Genomic DNA, 23,865 nt, shown 5'->3' with positions numbered 1-23,865 from the left:
CACCACCCACACTCTGGCCTGTATCCCTGTTCTTGTATGCATGGATAAATAAATCTTTAAAAGAAAATAAAGTTACAAAAGTGCATTATCACCTTTCAAGCAATGATTAGTCTCAGACACTGTCAGTACAAAGAAGCTTGTTTGTATTTTGCCATTTTCACGATCTGTGCACTAGCTAATGGAAAAGGGGGAAAAAAACAAGTTTTGGCCTTTTTTGTGTGTGTAATGTGTATAGTACAATCATTTACTAAAAAAAAAAATTGCAAGGAGAACAGGGCTTATTTTATTACCAAGTATTTAAGGGGGAACTTACTAGCCAAACTATGTCCTTTTAAGAGGGTTCATGTATTTATGTAGCATTTCCAGACTTCAAAAGCACAATTATTGTGCTTAAGGCTTTTGTGTTTTAGTTCTCAGCTTAAACCTAACATAGCAGGGCTCAGACACTGGGCATTTCTCCCTGGAGTCACTCTGCCTTATTATCAGGGCTGGATTTAAGTATCCTTCCCTGGAAGTGACACAAAACCTCATATTGCAGGACCAACATTCTTGAGTCAGTACAAAGAGGTACAGTTAGGATTCAGGATGTGGTTTCAGCCAAAGGTGATATGATCACAGGGCTGAGTTGAGAGAGGAAATGAAAATGAGGAGTTGTCTTGAGTGTGTTCCCACTACCTGGAGTCTTCCTGTTCTTTTCCTCTCTGTAACTCTCCAAGAGTCTCAGTTATCACTGATGTAAGTAATTAGTAATAAGAGCCGGAAGCAGAAGCACTGGGATACATGAACTCTTTTGAGCTACAAATATAATAATATTAAGAAACTAACAATGAATCACTGGATGAGGGCAGATTCCATTGCCTCAAAGGACCTGCACTATGATATTAATTGAGAAGGTTCTTGTGAACCACATACTATTCTTGAAATTAAAGCTCTTGAAACCTCATGTTCCACCTGTGAACTATTAACTCTCCCATTTTCATACTTGAGTGACAAATTCATACTCTGGGTTTTTGACCTGGTTCACCTGTCTATCATAGGTGTACAACTACTTGCACACAACTATGTTAACCGAAATTGTTCATTCATTGGCTCAGCCATTCAAACAACAACTATGAATGAGTGCCTGTACTTGAGAAACTCATAGTCAGCTTCAGCTCATATATTTTGAGTAACTATGCACTGGGGTATCGAGCTTTTTCACTCATGTAGGCACCTATTATGTGCTAGGTATTGAGCTTGCAACATTTACACAGTGTTTCATTTAATCTTCACAACAGCCTCTGTGGTAAGCTGTTGCATGTTTATTTACAGATAAGAAGCAGGATCAGAAAGTTAAATGACTTGTCTATATAATCAGCTAAGATTTTTTTTTTCATCATTGTTCATTTTTGTACAATGTATGATTTCTCCCCTCAGGTGTAATCCCCATAAAATTCCCAATACCACCTCACCAGTGAATTGTCAACATAGTGTCTTGTGCTCTTCTTGTTATAGTCCCTCCCCTTTTTTGATCTCTCTCTCCCTCCCTGGCAGTATGTCTCAGTTCTATAATTTGCCTACTAGTTTTGTCTTTTTTTCTGGACCCTTTATTCAGTTTCCCTGTATTCCTCCTATAAGTGAAACCATTCAATATTTTTCTTTTTCCTTCTGACTTATCTCACTGAGCATAATCCCTTCCAGCTCCATCCATGTTGCTACAAATGGCATGAATTTATCTTTTTGATTGCTGAGTAATATTCCATTGTGTATATATACCACATTGTCTTGATCCAGTCATCTGTATTTTGAGCATTTAGATTGTTTCCATCTCTGAGCTACTGTATATTTCCATCTGTTAGCTACTCAGCTAAGGTTTAAACTTGGCCTTTTAGTCTGAAGTCCTTTGGCTCTTTCCAAATGGTAATTTTTCTGTCCTTTGCTCTTAATTTCCCTGCTCTATGTTAAGGAATGTCTGATCAGAAACAAAAATCACTTTGAGAGTGATCTGGAAGAAATGAAACCATGCACAGTTTGAATCATCTTTGTTCATGGGTCTGATGGATTAGTCACAAGAGATCAGGCGAACACAAGCTCCAGAGACATGCCACACAATGAGATCTTTTCAGTTCTTAGAGCATTATGCCCTAAGGCTGCTACTTAAAATTTTCCAGTAAAGACACATAGAGGGATATGACATAGACCTGCTATGCCAGTTGCATAATTTCAAGATTTTTCTAAGTCTCTCAACAAAAGGTCCAAGATAGAGAGTGATTTACCAGGTGCATCTCACACTCCAACCAAAAGAAACGATTTCCCAACTAAACAAGAGTGAATTAAATTATACCTCCTTTTTGGCTCCACTATTTTGAAATTTCTGACTCAGTAAGGTTGATTTTAACCTCAAATTTTTGGTTTTAATTTGTGGAAAAAGGTCAAATACACACATAGGCTCTGGAATTAGACAGCCTGGGTTCCAAACAGGCTTCATTATTTCCAGCTACAGAAACACATACAATTTGCTCAACTGGCTCCACTTTCCTCATGCATCAAATGGGCATAAAATGCTTAGCAAAAATATGGACTATACTAAGTACTAAATAAATATTTGTCTTTTTAAATTCTGTAGTATAAAAGAGTATACAATTAAACCTACCTATGTTCTCTAAATTCCCAGGTCTACTCCCCAAAACAACCCTTAATATACTCCAAGGATACATAGATGTTCTATGATGTGTACAAATGCAATCACATACATACACATGTATTTGTGTATACACATTGATATATTCTATATGCTTGTTTCCTTTTCTCACAAATATAGGAACATCATGCACTCCTTGGTTTTTTTTTTTTCAGTTCAAAATATTTTGAATATAGCTTTTAAATATGGACATATTTAGACTCGACTCATATAGAAGACACATCTTTTATGAATGGATCATAATTCATTTAACCAGGGCCCTGCTGGCAGACTTGAGCCTGTTACCAACATTTCACTGCAAAAAAAAATTATTTCAAGGGAGTGCAAACTGGTCCAACCACTATGGAAAACTCTGTGGAGATTCTTCAACCTACTAAAGATAGAGCTTCCATATGATCCAGCATTTCCACTCCTAGGTATTTACCCAAAGGACACAGAAACTTTAATTCCAAAGAGCACCTGCACCCCTATGTTTATAGCAGCACTATTTACAATAGCTAAGCTTTGGAAACAACCCAAATGCCCAAAAATAGATGACTGGATCAAGAAGATGTGGTACATATACACCATGGAATATTACTCAGCATTCAAAAAAGATAAACTCATGCAATTTGCAGCAACGTGGATGGCGCTGGAAGGGATCATGCTCAGCGAAATAAGCCAGAAAGAAAAAGAAAAATACCGGATGGTCTCACTCATTACAGGAATCTAGAAAACCTAAATAAGGGACCAGGAAAAAGAATAACTATAAGAAAGAAAAAAATCAAAATCAACAAACAACTATGAACCCGAGACACACTTTGTGGGGGCGGGGAAAGGAGGGTTTGGGGTTAAAATCTGGGGGTTGCAATTGTATGGGGAATATAAAAATAAATAAATAAATAAATACAATAAAAAAGATATGTAATAAAATTTTTTTATAAACTGGGAAAAAAATTAAAAAATAAGAAAAAATAAAACAACATACTTTTGCTATCCAAAAAAAAAAAATTATTTCAACATTCTTGTGCAAGCATGTAAGAGTTTATCTGTAGAAATCACAGTGAGCTACCACCTTAACTTACAGAAGAAACAACAAATGGCAAATGCTGATGAGGTAGCAGCGAGAAGGGAGCTCTTATGCACCATTGGTGTGGCCACTGTACAAAAAGTATAAAGGGTCCTCAAAAAATTAAAATTAGAACTACTGTAGGATCCAGCAATTCCACTTCTCAGAATATATACAAAGGAATCAAAAACACTGACTTGAAAAGATATCTGCTCCCCATGTTCATAGCATTTTTTACAGTAACCATCAGGGAAGCAATCTAAGGGTCCATTGATGGATGAATAGATTTTAAAAAGTTGAGAGAAACACACACACCCTTTTTTCTTTTGTTCTTTCTTTTCCTTTTATTGTATTGACATGAGAAGATGGATGTTATCAGAATCGATTGTGGTCATCAGTTCACAATACATAAATCAAGTCATTATGCCGTATGCCTTACAGTGATGTATGTGGATTATTTCTGAATTAAACTGGAAAAATGTATTTTAAAATTGTTGAGGTTTTGAGACCATGCACAATACAAATGCGAGACCAATTTCATAAATGTTCTGTGAATCTGAGAAAATATTCTTCATTAGATTTATGTGAGGTTTAACATACATCTATTAAAGTTTATTGATCGCATCAAAAATGGCAGTTCCTTTTATGTCCTTTTTGGCTTTGTTTTTAACTAGATCTGCCCAATTCCAGAAGAGGAATATTTTCTCTTCCACGATAATTCTTTTCTCAAATTTTTCCCCTTTCCCTAAAATATTTTGCTCTATGTAGTTAGAGGCTATGATTGCAAGCAGATTTATAAATGTAATATACTCTTCACAAGCTGTTTCTATTATTACTATATAATATACCTCTTCAGGGCATTGAAGTTTAAATTTGCCCTTGTCTGCTATAAATGTTGCCGCTGATTGAATAAAACAAATTGTTTGCATGTATGAAAATAGAGGTTCTATATCTTATGAAGAATGTTCAGCACTTGCGATATCTTCCAAAGAAACACTGATGCCCTATGGCCGAGGGCACCCACTACCTGTCTTGAGGTTGTAAATGATCCATTTCTAGATCCCACAGCCTCATTTTCTTTCCTTGTCTTGGCCCCAGCCCCTTCTAAAGTTGAAGCCAAAGGAAAGCTTTAAAGGCTTAGGCAGCAATGCTGAAAGGCATCCACAGCCTCAAAAAAGAGGAGTCACACATCACATCACCCACCTTTCAATGACTTTCCAATTGGGTTCGCATGGCAACCCAGATATCCCCGGAAGAGCACCTTTGGGGAAACAAGCCTAACATGTACAGCATAAAATTAGCAGGAGTCAACACATCTTAAGGTCGCACAAAATTTTTTTTTAACCATGCAAATTAGGCTAGGTGAACTCTGAGGTCTCTTGCAGTGGTAGAATTTCCTCTATTTGACTTATGCTTCAAGTTCTGTTATCACTATATCGATTATTGGGTTTTTCTAAATATTTGTTTATGCATACAAGAAGTGGGATACAGGCCAGAGGGGTGGGTAGTGAGAGGATTCACCAGAGACACAGTAGGGAGCAGAACAAATGGATCTACTGAAATGTGCTGCTGAGGGGAGCAGCGGGTGAGACAGGAGAGGTCTGCTGCGCCATGTGGATCAGCTCCCTGACTGGGGATCGAACTCATGCTAAAGTGGCTGGTGATAGCTTGATAGCGCTGAGACTTTAACCCCTGTGCCACCAGGGTGGCTGAATCACTAAATTATTTCAATCATGACATACAACTGCCAAAGGTTATATTTCTGGCAGACAGAAGTGTGCATTTACTACTTCTTATCAGCATTCATTTATCCTTTAATATATAAGTCATTCATTTATCCTCTTCATTTGTTAATCCCTGGCAGCGCCATCTATTTCATATTATTTTTGGAGTTATTATAACTATTCACAATTATTACTTTTTGTTAAAGAAATACTTTAGCTGTGAGACTTGGCTCAGGGAAATTTCTGGGGAATAATAATCAACTGCAAGGAATGGGTCATGCAAAATAAGTGGTCTTTAATTTTGTTGAAATGCCAAAGCTTATATCTGAAATTGGTGGGCAAAATAAGCAAATGGGCAACTTTAATAGGTAGTACATTTTTATTACTATTCACATAGAGACCTTAATGAATTTTCACAATCCAACCAAAATAGCATTCCATTCAATAGGGCACATAATCTTTATTAGTTTCTGAGTAGTTCTCAGATCCATGGAATATTTAAAGGAATTACATCTGATTTAGGACTTAGTAGTTTTTGTGGTTTCACATAAGTTTTTCAATATTATAGTAAAATGTTGTAGACTGGAAAGAGGATTATAATAGATGGTTCAGATTATTATCTTGGTCAAATCAGAGAACAGCTGTTGGCCTTAATGAAGGCACTGGTGCCCTTGTACTTTTTGGCAAAATAGGGATAATAACCTCTCACTCCATAATAACAGCATAAATTCTGATGAATTGAAGGATTTTAACAGATTTGTCTTCCTTGGAAGTCATTTTGTAAAAACAGTGTTATTTCTAGGATGTAATATATCTAGTGACAGAGAACAGCTGTATTTACCAGTTTAATATGTTCATATAATTAAGTTTATTGCAATATATCTATTCATATAATTAAGTTTATTGCAATTATGCCAGGGGAGACAAAGGTCATGCACAGTCCAGTGATATTACAGATTCAGAAATTATGAATACTGAGCTAAGGATTGTAGTACTAATGTGTACACTACAGAGTTGTGGGTAAATGTAATTTCCACTACAAATGTATTTTAACAAATAGAACTTTCTTTAATCAACAATATAATGAGACAGCACAATTTCACATAACAAACAATAATGGTAAGAACACAGTTTGCAATTCTACAGCCACATATAAAGCAGCAATGCCTCAAATTTAGAAATCAATGGTCCGCAAAACTATTAAACCAAACTTCTTACTATTGTAGGGATGGTTTTTTCCATGCTTAGCAAACAGACTTGGAAAATATTCAGTTTCATTATAAAAAAGAAACTAGAAACAGATAATTTAAAAAGATAATTTAAATTTTATGACACCTAGTTCTTAATTAAACTGCTAATTGACACACTTGTAGGTGCTACATTGAGTTGCAATTTCTAGGGTGAAATTCTGTATGAGGCTTATAGTTTTCTGGTACTGACTTAATAAGCTAGTAATAATAACAACAATAGTGAGGGCTTAAAATATGCCAGGATTTTAATTATCAACATTTTATTTAATCCACAGACTGCCTTACGAGGTGGCTACGAGTATGACATTCGTTTCACAGATGAGGAAATAACAATTGAAAAAAATTCAAGTTACACAGCTAAGAAGAGGCTTCCTAGTGCACCCCACCTATGCACTTAAGTGTTAAATCATTTGTAACTCTCATAGTTCAACAATTTGATAGTTCTGTGATGCCCTTTTTTTCATACATAATTTAAAATACAATCATACTATTTTTAATGGGATAATCTGCATTCCTGCATGGGGTCATCACAAGCTTCTTTCCACAAAATACCACTTTCTGGTCTCCTTCCTACCCCATTACCTTGCTTTACTCTTTCTTACTTCTCTCTATTATATCTCCCCTTTTCCAATTTTCATTTTCCCAACTTTTGCTGTCTGTGCATTAACCTTGCCTAGCACTTCCAACAATACCAAAAAATTCTTGGAAGATGATCCTTGGGGGTTCAGAGGATGATGATCCTGCAACCAGAAGCTGAAGGCCTGGAGCAGAAAGTTTTCCCACTACTTTCTTGTGAAAATTGCTGCCCGCTTCCACTTACATAATATAAATTTTTAAAATTAAAAATAGAGTTGCACAACATAAATTAATGTGCTATATATAAGTTTGTTCCAATCTGGGCATAGAATGTTCTAACAGAGTTTGAAGGGGTCATTCATCTTGGCTCGTGTCAAGTCATTATTGCACTATATGCAAGCCAACCTCCACCCCCCATTGAATAAATGAGAAAGTAGAGCCCCAAAGAAGTGAGGTTAAAGTCAAGGTGAAATAAACAATATCCTGGCATTACCAGAGAGTGGGAAAAGGGAACCTCACTCTAGAAGGGGTTGTATTCATAGAAGGGGTTATGGGTTGTATTCATTTCCTGTGACTTGCCTCACAGCCATTTGCCAAAAACTTAGTGGTTTAAAAAAGCAGAAATTTATTCTCTCATAATTCTAGAGGCCAAAATCTGAGGTCAAGGTGTCAACAGGTTATTTCACCTATGCGACATTTGGTTTCTCTGTAAAATGAATTTGTACTTGGATATAAAGTGGCTGGCACAGTGCCCAGGCCGGAGGCATTTAGTAAACATTAAATACTCCTTTTTATCATTTTTACTACTTTTAAGTACTGTTGTCACTGCTGCTTCCTCTACTATTTTTCAAGGTTCGTTAGTCTGTGAGTCCCTGATATAAGGGACTTGTGATAAGCCCATCACCATTTTGAGTTTTACTTATACAAATAGATATAATTAGATCTTCCAGGTGTATAGAGTATTTCTTAGGAAGATGAGATACAGAGAAAGAAGTTTGTGTGAACTCCAAACTAAACCACAAGTAAAACTATAGTGGCACTGCTATTGAGCAGAATGCACTAGAAAATTTCAGTTACAGAGATTGATTTGGGTGTGAAAGTCAATTTCTTGCTCAGTTAGAGCAAGTTAGAAACAACAAGCTAGAAAGAGCTCATCTCTTGTTTCTAATTTGCTAGCTAACTGTCAGGATTCTAATCACTAATTAAAATGTATTCCAAGCACCTACCTGCTCCCCTGTGAGTAACACAATATGAAGTTGGCTTTGAGTGTAGTTGATAGCTCAAGAAATATTTATTTGTGAATTTATACACTTTGGTTATGTTGTCAATTTAACAATTTCAATATATTTTTTAAAGATTTATTTATGCATGCATGCAAGAACTGGAGTATAAGCCAGAGGTGTGGATGGTAAGAGGATTCACCAGACACAGAGTAGGGAACAGAACAGGCAGACTGACGAAATACATTGCTGAGGGGAGCAGCAAGCGAGACAGGAGAGGTCTGCTGCTCCATGTGGGTTGCTCCCTGTCTGGCTGGGGGATCGAACTTGTATTGCAGAGGCTGTGGATTGCGTCATAGGTTGTCTTAACCCCTTGTGCCATCAGGGAGGCCCCAATTTCAATCATTTTTAACAACCAATGGATTAGGTTTGACATCATTTACCAGTTTTCTTCAGATATGAGCATTTCCAGAATTAACTTGTTTACCAACAACTGATCCTTAGACTACAGAGAACCCAATTAGTAGGGGAAAATACAAAGCAGGAGTTTATGTACAACAACATAAAATTTGCTTTACTATCAATCTCTACAAAGGTATGGTGACCTCTTTTACTTTTCAAGAAATTTGACTTGGAAATTTAGTGGAATATTTATTGGAAACAAAGGAGATGATCCCCTGAGCAGTCTGGAAAAGGTACCAAGGAGAAATGTCTTTGTTCATAGCCAAATGTTTGGCAAGGAAAAAAAAAAGTTAACGTTAGTGTGAAATAAAGAGCTATGCAGTTATTAATTTTCCTATCAGACTTTCACTTCAAAAAAATCAGTAGTGCAGCCTTCTATTTCATAATGCCAAGGAGCACATTTTAGAAACCAGTTCAGGGATATTTTAGCTGCCTTGTTTTGTTTTTCAATTAATCATTAGACTCTGGTGCATTTCCTTATCTTGGAGAAATGTTCTAAATCTGATTTGATTGTTTTCTTTAAACCTAATTCATTGTGTGCTAAATACTTCTGGTACTTACAAATTTATAAATGTTCTTAACCTTAAGAGAAAATAAATTAAGTTAGAGAAAATTCAACAAGTACAAATCACTAGATATATTTTTCAAAATCCCTTACATGTAGGAAGAATGCAGGTAGAACAGCATGCACATGTGAACGATAACCTAGAGAATCTCTGAAAACGTCAAAAATGGTTTCATGTTGATAGCTTTGTTTCTCCCTTTTAGGACCTCTTAAAAAGAAGGGTAAGAGTTGGAGAAAACTGTGAAAGATGAAAGCTTGTAAGAATTCAAGTGTATCGAGGATACTTTGCTATAATTAGACTTCCCCCTTGAGCTTGCCATCCTAATAAAAATTCTATTCCTTGTAGAGGATCCAAAAAAGGATCGGGGGCCTCCCCGGTGGCGCAGTGGGTTGAGCAAGGCGCTGTGAAGCTGTCCACAGCCTCTGCAGCAGGGGTTCAATTCCCAGCCGGCCAGGTAGATATCCACATGGCACAGCAGACCTCTCCTGTCTCTCCTGCTGCTCCCCTCAGCAGTGTCTTCAGTCCATCTACCTGCTCTGTTCCTTGTTCTGTCTCTGGTGAATCCTCTCACTCTCCTGCACCTCTGGCCTGTATCCCAGTCCTTGTACAAATAAATAAATCTTAAAAAAAAATAAGGGATCAGGAAAAAACTTATTATAATATTATAGGAGTAGGATCAAAACAGGGGTGGGAAGAGCACAAGGAACCATGGTGACAGGTTACTGGTGAATGGGTGGTGGGAATTTCATGGGGATTATAACCAAGATGAAAATACATACATTGTACAAAAATGAAAAATGATGTAAAAATTATATAAAATTAATTAAAATTCAATTCCTTTCAAAATCAGTGGGAGGGCCCTCTGCTAGTGCCGAGGGTGTATTGACATATGAACACTCATACAATGTTGGTGGGAATATAGACTGACCTGGCCTTCCGGAAAACAGCATGGAAGTTGCTCAAAATGCTGAAAATAAATCTTTCATATGGTCCAACAATCTCTCTCAGGTATCTATCTGAAGAACACAAATACATTGACTTTAAGAAATATATGCACTCTTATATTCATTGCAGCACTATTTACAATAGTGAAACTATATAAACAACCTAAGGGCCCAATATCAAATAAGTGGACAAGAAGATGTGGTATATGTACACAATGTTCATGCTACTCAGCTATAAAAATGATGAAATCTTCACAACTGCCACATGAATGAGACTTCACCTATACTCTGTGAAATACTGGATGATTTCACTCATACAAAAAAAAAAAAAAAACCCAACAAAGGACAAACAAAACGAAAGCAAAACAAATCTAGGGGGGCCTCCCTGGTGGCACAAGGGGTTAAGCACCTCACTATGAAGCACCGCACAATCCGCAGCCTCTGCAGCACGAGTTCGATCCCCGGCTGTCCAGGGAGATACACACATGGCGCAGCAGACCCCTCCTGTCTCACCCGCTGCTCCCCTCAGCAGTGTACTTCAGCCAGTCTGCCTGTTCTGCTCCCCACTCTGTCTCTGGTGAATCCTCTCACCCCCCCACACACACACCTCTGGCCTGTACCCCAGCTCTTGTATGCATAAATAGATAAATCTTAAAAAAAAAACAAATCTAGGACTCTGACTGCAGAGCTAAGGCTACCAAAGGTGTAAGGAGGAAGGTTGAGGAGTAAAGAGGAGGGAGAGCTCAGTGGAGGATGGTAGAGGATTGTGGTGCTTTGGTTATGGGCGTGGTGTAATAACATGCATTTATAAAGGCGTGAATAGTTTCTGAGTTTATAAAGATGAAATACTTTCATCTTATACTCCTAAAACATAGACAGTGTTGTAAACTGATATTACCTCAATAAAAGCAATTTAATTAAAAAATAGAGGGCAGAGGGTCACAGATGGCCGGATAACATAATAAAGCAGGGCCTGACGGCTCTCTAAACATGGAAAAAAAAAAAAATAGAGGGCAGCGGCCTCACTAGTGGCACAGGGGGTTGAGACACAACCGATGAAGTGATCCCCAGCCAGGGAGCTACCCATATGGCACAGCAGACCTCTCCTGGCTCGCCTGCTGCTCCCCTCAGCAGTGTATTTCAGTCAGTCTGCCTGTTCTGTTCAACACTCTGTCTCTGGTGACTCCTCTCACCCCCCACACCTCTGGCCTATACCAGAGTTCTTGTATGCATAAATAAATAAATCTTTTTTAAAAAATAGAGGGCAGACAATGGTGGCTGGACAGGATCCTTGAATCATCACTTCCCTCATGGACACTGAAGATAGGCATCTGGAAGGAGCAGAAACAACTGGACGGAGCTTGTGACATTAGGGCCAGTGTCTCAGCAAGGAGGAAAGACAGAAGCCACTGGAAAGGGTAGGAAAGACTGAGAAACACTAAGTCAAGAATAGTGCCAGGAAGGAGACCTGCCCCTCCCGCACTGAATCCCCTGAACTCTCCTTTAGCCCTGGTTTAAGGCGGGGTGTGCATGCTTCTCAGCAAGAGCATAGTTTGTTCAATTATTCAGTGAAGGGCAACTGGGCAGCCAGTAACTACTTTCAGCAATGGAGAGAACCACTCTTATATCCGCCACACAATATCTGAGCTCCCAGGATTGCCTGGACTTACCTTGAGTAGCCAGGGAAGTCACCCACCTCTCTTCTTTACATGTGATCTCTGGGCCTCCCCCCAGAAAATGTAGTAAGAACCTGCAAGTCAGCAGTGAATACAGTCCACTGAGCAAGGTTTGTTTGTTTTTTTTTTTTTTTTTTTTTTTTGTTTGTTTTTGTGGGACCCTCGCTGGTGGCCAGGGATTGAACTGGCGCTGCAGAGGCTGCGGGCAGCCTCACAATCCAGCTGAGCAGGGGGTTTTTGTGCCCACCTTGGTGTATCAGTGGAGGCCGTGATCTCTGGCCTTGCTTCCCTGCCCCTGTACTTCCTTGGTCCATGGAAGAGTACAGGCACTCCAGACATAGAGCTGCTAGTCTTGCCTGTAGAGGGCCTTGAATGGGGTTTGGAGAGTCAGGGAAGCCAAGAATCCCTCCCCCTACATGACCTCCAGGCCTGCACCCAGAGTTTGTAGTCAGAGTATGAGAATAAAGACAATAAGTACAGCCTACAAACAAAGGGAATCCTGTTAGCTGGTGGCCAGTATGAGAAGGGCTCTCGTGGGCATCCCCTGAGGCTACCAACTTGCTACTGATGGAGAGTGAAGAACTGCTGGAGAGAAGATCTAAGACAGTAAACAGGCATAAATGTCATAAGAAATAAAATTAATAAACAGAAGATTTAAACAGAAAATAAGGGAGTTTTAGGATGCAAAAAGATCATTGGAAGAGATTTTAAAATTCTGCAGAAAGCTAAGGAAACAGACTAGATCAAATGGAGGACCAAATTAGTGACCTTGAAGGTCATAATGCACAAAGGACCCAAGTGGAAGAAAAAGAAATACAACGAAAAAAATGAAGAAACACTTCAAAATCTCCTAAACTCCATGTTAAGTAAAATGAGTATCTCAGAAGGGAAAGATAGCAGAAGGGAACACAGACTTATTCAAAGAAATAATAGAAGAAAATGCTCCGAAACTGGGGAAGGAACTAGATATACAAGTGCATGAAACTAAAAAAATACAAGGTTATCTAAATGTAATGAGACCTACATCATGACACATAGCTGTAAAGAGTTCAAGTTAAAAAAAAAAAAAAATGAAGGTGGTTAGGGGAAAAGCAGGTAACCAAGAAAGGAAATCATACCAAGCAGATATCAGTCTTTGTGTTTTGCATAAATTAATAGGTGTTTGTGAAGAAATTATGATAAATGGAAGAAGGAAGACATACCTCAAAAGTGTTGCATTTTTGAGCAAAAAAAAAGTAACAATCACATGGACAGAACAATTGCATTCCACTTAGATCTAGAATCTAATTCTTTAAACATTTCTTAAAAGCCAAATACTTGGTAATTGAAAATAGACTGGATTACACAAAGTTTCCACTGCACCATTCCCTGATTTTCTCAAGGGGCAGAAGAATGCATGGCATAGAGAACACTTCTGGATTGTAATGTTCAGCCAGGTGAGTCGGGATCACCTTGGGTTTCATGGCTGTTAGCTCTGAGCATCTGGTTGCCAAAAAGAAGACTTGGCTTTACTCTTGGCCACAGAGCTGCAGGAGGTAGTCCTGTGGCTGGAATGACTGCAAGAGGCCAAGAAGGCCCATGGATACCTAGCTAAGGAGTTTAACTCCTCTAAGACTTGAGTTACTATTAAAACATAGGTTCCTCTAGGGTTATTTAATATATTTTTTAAAGTTTTTTTATGCATTCAAGAACTAGGGTACAGGCCAGAGGTGTGGGGTGGGGGGGTGAGAGGATTCACCAGAGACAGAGCGGGGAACAGAATGGGCAGACTGACAAAACACATTGCTGAGGGGAGCATCGGGTGAGTCAGGAGAGGTCTGCTGCGCCATGTGGGTCAGCTCCCTGCCCGGGGATTGAATTCGTGCTGCAATGGCTGTGGATCACTTCATAGGTTGTGTCTTAACCCCTTGCGCCACCAGGGAGGTCCCTAGGGCTATTTAATATTTATTCACTCTTCACAGTAAATAAGAAACAAATTTTTTTTTTTCGAGAAAAGACCTTTAGGAGCTTTTAGTTTAATTATAAAAATGTGTGCTTATTGAACACACATACTCACAGCTTGAGAATTGTGCAAAAACTTAGAGGGAGGGCCTCCCTGGTGGCACAAGGGGTTAAGCACAGCACTGTGAAGCCATCCACAGCCTCTGCAGCACGAGTTCAATCCCTGGCCTGTGAGGGAGCCGACCCACATGGTAAGGCAGACCTCTCCTGATTCACCTGCTGCCTCAGCAGTGAATTTTCAGTCTGCCTGTTCTGTTCCCCACTCTGTCTCTGGTGAATCCTCCTACCCTCCCCCTGCACCACTGGCCTGTACCCCAGTTCTTGTATGCATAAATAAATAAATCTTTAAAAAAAAAAAAAAACTTAGAGGGAGCCTGCAATAGTCTGGGAATTGGCCTGGGAAGTCAGGAGACCTGGATTCTAGTTTGACTGGAATTAAGTAGCTGATTAAACTCAAACAATTAAACTCTGGACCCCAATTTCCACGTCTGTAAAATGAACACATTTAGGTGCCTTTTCCACCTCTAATTTTGTGTAAGCATTTATTAAATAATCATCCACATGCCCCATTTCTTTCATGCAGTATTTAAAACAACCTTGCAAAAACATTTACATTGCCTTAATGAGGCAATTAAGGTTCAGTGAAGCTCATTTGTTTTCCCAAGGCTATAGGATATGAGGCAAAGATGTGATTTCACAGTGCCTGCTGACTTTGTCACATCATGTCCATATAAACTTCAGCACCCTTTCATTTACTAGGGTGTCAGATGACTCTGGATTGAAGAGGAAAGAATTACCCTGACAACAAAGCTTCATTGCCTACTTGACCTTTTGCCTAAGTACAGCTCTACTTTGTCACTAGGCAATCCTCTATGTTTTAAACTTGTGGGGTGAAAAAGATAAAAATTCGAAGATTACCCCCAGGAGGTTCCGAATATCAATGAATGGACATTCAGATTTGTGCTCCCAAATATAAAGGGTCTTTGTTTTCTTTCCATCTGTGCCCCAGGGATTATAGACAAAAGTAACCAGAAAATAGGATATAGACCAAATCCAACCATTACATGTATCCAAAGCACACAACTATAACTACCAAATTCAACCATAACAAACTTCCAAGGGCTACCAGACATATCAGTCATTGTGCCCGTCATACAACCCCAGGAAAAGTAAGCCATTAACCCACCCTCCCTGTCTAAGGCACAGCTCCCTTAAAGACCATCCCCATAAAGGTCAGATTAAAGACCTGTCCAATCTCCATACAAAGGACTGGTTACTGGGCTAAGATGTGGCCTGGCCAATAAATTTATCCAAACAGACCAGATTAGAAGTTCTAGTAATCCAAATAGTGAAATACATAAAAAGGAGGCCATTTGGTAGTCATAGGTAGATAAGATCCTGGATCATACTATCTTTTTATTAAAGTTGGGTAACAAGAGTGAAATTAACAGACTCGTAGATACCTGTTTCATAGGCTTGTCTTGGATTCCAAATCATTTTCCACAGGGATGGCTCCACTTTATAACATGCACTTGTGTTTCTGAGAAACCATAGTTCTAAGGTACATGAATATGCTTTATTTTTTTTAAGATTTATTTTTATTTTACTTATGCATACAAGAACTGGGGTGTAGGGCAGAGGTGCTGGGGGTGAGAGGATTCACAGAGACAGGGTAGGGAGCAGAACAGGCAGATCTACTAAAATACACTGCTGAGGGGACCAGTTGGCGAGACAAGAGAGGTCTGCCGGGCCATGTGGGTCAGCACCCTGACTGGGGATCGAACTCATGCCAAAGTAGCTGCCAATAGCCTAATAAGTGCTGAGACTTTAAGCCCTGTACCACCATAAGTGACTCTCTACAATCAAGAGTTAACTAAAATTCTGCACAATTATTTGGTTGTGCTATATATTACTAAATTCTATTTAGTAAAATATGGTCCTATTTAGTAGAATAAATAAATTCTATTTAATAGAACAGTAAATTATTTTGTTATACTATATACTACTGAGTTCTACTGTCAAATAAGGCTGAGATTAACAGAGCTTGGGGATCTGATATACACATTCTAAAACTTTATTTATAATTAATACAATATACTGCCTGTTGCTCTTTTGATTATAATCACCAAAAATCACATGAATTTGGAAGGACCTACCAAGAACACACATCTTGTACCCTGACTTACATTTGAGCCCAAAAATCACCTTCTTCTAAAACCAGTTCCATATTCTCTAGGGGCAAATTTTAAGCATAATTTCTTTATAATTAAGAAGCTGGATCTTTTTAAGGTGATGATTTTATATATTTATATAAAAATATGTGTGTTAATTATTTATAAAAGCAATGAATGTTCTCACAATAGAGTAAGCAAGCTACAGTTTAGAGAAACTTTTTGGCAACTTAGGTTTGTAAAAGAACTTCCAACCCCTGATTATTCCAAGCACTCAGTTTTGTGGATTTCATTTCCATTAATAATAATGAGTTCTGTATGCCTGAGAAAAGAACAAAGCACTCGATTCTTTCCCTGTATTCTGAATCTCAATGCCCTTATTGCATCTAGCTTATCTAATGCTTATGGGAATCCTTCCTCCCAGATTTTAATTTAATGTTAGCATTTCCTTCTTTGGCTCATTAACTGCCTTTCAGTGGAGGTTTACCACTGAACCCCAAAAGAGGTCTCCAGTTGCTCTGTAAGGGTGATGAGCAATTCTCACCCTGCACTTCAGCCAACAAAAATGTTGTGCCATTTTACAAGCAACAGAAGTCCCAGAAGGCCACATGGTTGCATGGCCTAATATATGCAGAAAAATAATAAAAAGTTTTATAAGCGCCTCTGGGAAAGCCAACACAGTCTCAACAGTGCCCAAGGCAGGTAAAGCTGGTGTGTCCTCACTCAGCCTCATGCCTTCAGAAGTTGAACCAAGAGCATTTAGATGTGAAGGGTCTGGTGTGAAGATGAAAAACAGCCCTGAATTAGGGATAACCCCCTTGCAGTAGATTTTGCCTAAGTGTAATTATATCAAGTTGGTATCTTATCAAAGAAATCAAGGGAGTTATTTATTTGAAGCATGAAAGCTAAGTTGTTTTTATGAATCTGGTATTTTTATACCCTTGGAAAGCCAAATTTACATTCCATGCTCCTGAGGGAAAAAAACAGGACATCTGCTGATGAAAGTCTCAGTGGATATGAGCTGACTTTCATCTAATCCAAGTGTTCCTTGAAGAGCTTTCCCTATGCCCTGATAAATCCCCTTCACATATACCATAATGATAAATGTACACAGGGTATGATCAGGATGTAGGGAAATCTTTTCATCATAGGCCACTTTTGATGGTCGATACTCACACCAAGCAGGAGATGCTGGGCGTGGCTGCCTCTACAAAATGCAGTTAAGACCTGGAGGTGGGGGAGAATGATTAAACTAATTTAAGAGATCCTTCTATTAAAAATCATTTATGACATTTACTCACTCATTGAAATTGTAAAGGTTGTATAAATTTCTTAATATTTAGATGTTCTCATGCCAAGAGTCAAACAATGAACCTCATGTCCTAGACAATATTTCACATTCCCAAAATGGCACCAGGTATCCAGAAGGCAAAGCCTGTCTTTGTCTTTTACCAGACATTCATTACTTTGCTTTTTTTTTTTTTTTTGAGGTAACATCAATTTACAACAATGCATGTGATTTAAGGAAATAGGTTCATACCTCCTCAGATACATGTCACCACACCACACTCACCACCCAAGCACACAGAGTCCTTTGGCATAGACCAGTGGGCAAATGCTTCTCTGTTCTCACCCTTACCTCCCCTCCCCATCCAGTAGCCTTAATTCTGCAGTCATACTTCTAGGGTTTTGTCTTAGTTGTGTCAGTTCCTTCGTTTTGTTTCCCTATATTCCATCTATGAGAAAATCATCCAGTATTTGTCTCTCTCTTTCTGACTTATTTCACTTAGCATAATCTCCAACAGTCCCACCCATGCTGTCGCAAATGGTAAGAGTTCATCTTTGTTAAAGCTGAGCAGTGGGGCCTCCCTGGTGGTGCAAGGAGTTAAAGCACTGCACTACAAAGCAATCCGCAGCCTCTGCAGCATGAGTTTGATCCCCAGCCAGCCAGGGAGCAACCCACATGGTAAGGCAGACCTCTCCTGACTCACCCACTGCTCCCCTCGGCAGTGTATTTCAGTCAGTCTGCCTGTTCTGTTTCCCACTCTGTCTCTGGTGGGTCCTCTCACCCCCCACATCTCTGGCCTGTACCCAGAGATGTATGCTCTGGGTATGCGTAAATAAATAAATCTTAAAAAAAAAAAAAAGCTAAGCAGTGTTCATTGTTCATTGTGTATATCGACCACATCTTCTTAATCCACTGCTCTGTCACCAGGCACTTAGGTTGTTTTGGTAACTTGGCTACTGTAAGTAGTGCTGCAATAAACAGGTGCACATCCCTTCAAATTAGTGTTTTTGAATTCTTCCGGTATATACCTAGGAGGGATACTTTGCTTTTGTGTTTGGTTTTTTTTAAGATTTATTTATTTATGCATACAAGAACTGGGGCACAGGCCAGAGGCGTGGTGGGGTGGGAGGATCCACCAGAAACAGAGTGACCAGAACAGGCAGATCGACTGAAATACAGTGCTGAGGGGAGCAGCGGGCGAGTCAGGAGAGGTCTGCTGCACCATGTGGGTTTCTCCCTGGCCGGGGATCAAACTTGTGCTGCAGTAGCTGCAGATAGCTTCAAAGATTGCATCCCAACCCCTTGCACCACCAGGGAGGCCCTTTGCTTTGTGTTTTCACATCTATCTATGTGTACTACATATCCATATGTGTATATTTAATGCAAATATATGGTGCAATATATATAACATATATCTACTGATACACACACATATATTCTACACATACAAACATAAATATTCCTAATACACACATATTTAGTTTTTTTCCTCACTGAATTCTAAAGTAATCAACATCCAAAATATAATTGCTTATAGATTCTGTTTAGTTTCCTAAGATTTCTTGATCCTACAATATTAATGTGGCCCAGAAAATTACATGGACTTCATGCCTTCATGAAACATTTACTGGATTTCAAAAGAAATTCTGTCTCTTCAGAAGAGGAAGAGATGCCCGTGAGGCCTTTGATAGAAGACAAAAAGATCTAAGTGATTTGAAACTCTCCTTCCTACCTTCAGGTAAAAAGGCACAGGTATCCCAATGCTGAAACCATCAGAGTTCTTTCCATATTCAGAAACCACACCATAAGTCACCAGTGCTCCAGCTGCCCTAACCTAAGCTTTCTTTTGATAACTTGCTCTGTTCTTATGCAGACCATTTGTGCTTATGAATCCAGAAGTCTTAGATTTCTCCTAATGGCTTCATCGGATGATTTCATCCAAGCAAACAACTTTTTTCTTTATTATTGAATGCTTCACTGTGAGTTTTTCTACACCAGGTGAAAAAAATATATATGTTTTGATTTTACAAAAGAAAATTACCTAAAATGAAGGTTTCATAGTAATATCTTCATATTTATAGACCATCTTTTCTTTCTTGGCAAAAAAGACAACAAAACATGTGCAAAAATCACTTATATCCACCACAGGAAACCCAACCTTCTTTTTGCAAGAATGCCACCTTTTAGCTGCCAATAGTATTTCCTGAAATTCCTTTAGGCTTTCCCTTCAGATCTCTTTTCAGTCTGACTTAATCCACCACAATTTAACCTGAAATGGTAGAGATCAGACTCTAGGAGGATGTGACTGTAAAAAAAGGAGGTTTTAGTTTTAAAATGCATAAAATATGCATAAATAAACCCACTAATTCTCTCAGCTACATTCGTATGTTCATTTCTCAATGATATATTAACCGATATTGTCAATTTTCTATTTTGTGTTCATTTACATTATTGCATAGTATTCATCTGTGCAGAACAGAACTGTCCCAGAAAAACAAAGTATGACTACATAGTACATACATAATTTACATTTTCTCAGCGCACATTCAGAAAAGAACAAAGGAATTGAAATTTATTTTTAATTATATATATTACTCTATAACCTGCTTTTAAAATTAATAGTATAGAATAGTCATTTTTTTCCCAGGTCAATAAATGTGCTTTTTATTTTGAGATAACATAGATTCCCACAGAATTGTAAGTAACACACAAGAGCGATCTCATGTTCCTGTTACCCAGTTTTTCCTTAGTGCTAACATCATGCAAAAACTATGGTAGTGTATCACAACCCAGCTAAATTACATTGGATACAGTCAAGATACAAAATTGAATTGAAATTTAATTTAATAATTTATGTAACATAATATATATTCATAAGACAGTAAGTCCTCACTTTATGAAGTCAATAGGTTTTTGGAAACTGTGAATTTAAGTAAAACAGTGTAAAATGAAGCCAGTATTACCATAGACTAATTAATGTAAATAAGAGTTAAGTTTCTAAGGCATACTTTGGTCATGAAAGGATCAGCAGACTCCTAAATAAAGACTCAAAACACATTTATATTAAACAATCATTTGCATTCATTCATTTTCTTACAGGCTTATTCCAGTTTAGGTCCAGGGTGGCCAGAGTCCAGCTCAGCAACTTGAGACCCAACCCAGGATAGGATGCTCTTCCCCTGCAGGGTGCATCACACCCAAACCCATTACAACTGAGACCTGCCAGTCAATTTCAGGTTCACATCTCTGAGATGTGGAAGAAACCAGAGAACTTAGAGAAAACCCACACAATCTTGGGGAGAATGTGCAAACCCTACATTGGACAAGAACCATTTTTTTTCTCATCAACAATATAATGAAATGAGATTGAATAAAATGATATGGTTAGAGGACCTGCTGTGATATCATTTCAACACGCAATCAAGATTTTAAAAATCATAATGCAATTTTCCATTTTTCTTTACAAAATTCATGGTGTACTTTACACTTGCTGCACATCTCATTTCACACTGGCTGCATTTCCAGTGCTCAGTAGACACAGGTGGGGGGGGGGCAGTGAGGGGGAGTAAAGGACCAGACAAGGCCAGTATGCTCACTACTAGCTCTCCCAGCTTTTGGTTGTACCAACACATGTCTGGAGCTTGAAATAGTCAGTCTTAGATGTCTACTGTGCTTTGATGGTGGGTGAATGAAGGATGTGCACTTGTTGAGCTGTGAAGATGGACTCCTGAAATTGAACAGGTTTGTCAATGAATGACCCATCAATACAATTTGGCTTTTTAAAAAAGGTGCACACTTTTAGTTATAAAATAAATAAGCCATGGGGATGTAACATGCATCATGATGGCCATAGTTAAAAATACTGTGTTATATATTTGAAAGTTGCTAAGAGTAAATCTTAAAAGTTCTCATCATTAAGGGGAAAAAATTGTAACTTTGTGAAGTGACAGATGCTAACTAAACTTGTTGTGCTAGTCATTTCACAATGTACACATACAGCAAATCGTATATTGTTATATGTAAATTGTTATATGTCAATTATATCACAATTATATGACATTGTTATATGTCAATTATATCACAATTATATGACATTGTTATATGTCTATTATATCACAATAAATCCAGGGGGGAAAAGAAATATATGCTCTAATGGCTGGGGGAAAGTCAAATATAGGTACATGTGTCAAGGCTGGACAGAGAGACTTCCATTTATAGTACTTACTTTTAAGCTGCTTTTTCAAATTTACGAGGGCAAATCTTCACTCTCACTCCTAAATAATTACTGCCACAGTAGCATGAGTAGACCATAAAAGTATACTTTCTCAGAAAACTATCATAAAATCTCTGATAAACCCTACTCATAACCCTACTGTCACCTCTATTCTGCTAAACCTATGCCATGAAATAGAAAGCATTCTTAGTCAAATTGACATATATTTAATGTGAATGTTAGTAAGAACACAGAACTCTCCTTAACTTAAACTACAAATTCAACTTTCTTAAGAAGAGCAAATACTTTGTAAATGTCTCTTCCTTAGCACATCAGTACAGGAAAAATATAATTTGATCCCACTGGAATGCTGTCCATTTTAATGCTTTCTCTTCAACATAAGCTTCTGAATTCTTTTCAGATACTATTAGAAAGCACTGAGGCTTTTTAATTTTTTTTTTTAAATTTTTAAACATGCTCCTGAATGCCTAGACAGCCATCTGAATCCTCCACTGCACTTTCTAAATGTGTCCAGGCTTTGAGGCTCTCAGACAAGGCTCTTGTCTTAGCAGATATATGGCTGTGCTTAGGACTGTCACAAGAAAATCCCACAGTCCGTGTGACTCAAACAACAAACACTTATTTCTCACAGTTCTGGAGGCTGGAAGTCTGAGATTAGGGTGCTGGTGTGGTCAGGTTCTGGTGAAGCCTCTTTGGTTTGCAAATGGCCACCATTTGCTGTGTGCTCACAAGACACAGGCTGCAAGTTCTAGAAAAGAAATCTTCATGCACTGTTGGTGGAAGTGTACATGGTTGCAAGTGTACATGGAAAACAGTAGGGAAATTTCTTCAAAATAGATCTGCCATATGAGTCAGCAATTCTACTCTTAGGTTTTGATCCAAAAAATATAAAAACACTATGTCAAAAAAATACATAAACCACTATGTTGATTACAACGCTATTTACAATAGCCAGGTTATGGAAAGTGTTCATTGACAAATGACTGGATGCACATGTGGTACGTATACACAATGGAATACTACTTAGCTATTTAAAAAAGATGAAATCTTGCCATCTGCAACATGGATGGAACTAGAGGAAATTATGTTACATGAAAAGAGTCAGAAGAAGAAAGTCAAACACCTGATGATTTCACTCCTATGTGGAATTCAAAGAAACAAAGCAAAGGAACAAATAAACAAAACCAAAACAAACTCTTGGCTGCTGACTTGCAGAACTGAAGCCTACCAGATCAGAAAAGAGGGTGGAGCAAAGGGTGGGGTGGGGGGTTCCAATGGACTGTGGGGTGCCGATTTGGGTAACTGTGTGGGGGACAGTTGTCGGATAACTTACTTGAAGAGATGGGAACCTGCTCTCCTAAAACATATACAGTATGTAAATCAGTAATCGGTGTTCCCTTAATTAAAAAAAAAAAAATTCCTTTCAAGAAACCCATTTAAAAGATGCTTACAAAAACAGACTGCAAGAATCTTTTCTTGTAAAGCCTCTACTTGCATTAGTGGGGGCCTGCCCTGTCATGACCTTACCCGGACCTAATTATGTCCCAAAGTGTTTACCTCCAAAAATGCCATCCCATAGGGGGTTATGGCTTATGTGGAAGCACGTAAGACTCCTGGGGCATAAGGTTCCGTGCACAGGAAGGAAAATGCAGGATGCAGCAAAGCAGAGGCTGAGCTTGAGGATGCACGCACTGGCGGACCTGAGCAGTCAGCCAGGAGCCGGCCTCCCATGCACTGGGGGATCCTTCCAGGCTGGAAAAAATAAATGTGATTATTGCTGAAAGTTCACATCCCAGATCTCTAAAAGTGGTTTCAATGTGTAACCCCAAAAGGGTGTTTTCTACCCAAAACTGTAGCTTTGCACTTGAGCAATTACATTCTTGAAATGTTTATGGGGATTGAGTTTTCTCGACCTGAAGTCTCTGAGAGTCACGGAAAATCTAGGTAGGAATATCATTTTCTTGCCTAATCTTTTTAAAGTATTTTTTTTTCTTGAAATTGAAATGGCTCAAGTTACTTAAGCTA

General features: G+C 38.5%; 1 long non-coding RNA gene across 2 annotated transcripts; it reads right to left on the bottom strand.

Annotated features, from left to right (window-relative positions):
• Positions 1 to 106: 106 nt before the first annotated feature.
• Positions 107 to 23,583, bottom strand: LOC119256751 (uncharacterized). Of its 2 annotated transcripts, none has more exons than XR_005127872.2 (3): positions 23,398 to 23,583; positions 10,455 to 10,542; positions 107 to 175 (listed from the first exon to the last, which is right to left on the bottom strand). It is a non-coding gene; the product is annotated as an uncharacterized LOC119256751 (long non-coding RNA). The 2 variants fall into 2 exon arrangements; XR_008553767.1 differs by lacking the exon at positions 107 to 175 and adding an exon at positions 9,734 to 9,763.
• Between the last annotated feature and the right edge of the window lie 282 nt (positions 23,584 to 23,865).

Source organism: Talpa occidentalis, unplaced genomic scaffold, assembly GCF_014898055.3.
Source record: "Talpa occidentalis isolate TD23 unplaced genomic scaffold, MPIMG_talOcc4v2.1 talOcc4.4, whole genome shotgun sequence".
NCBI lineage: Eukaryota > Metazoa > Chordata > Mammalia > Eulipotyphla > Talpidae > Talpa > Talpa occidentalis.
This window is presented reverse-complemented; position numbering and strand designations above follow the sequence as displayed.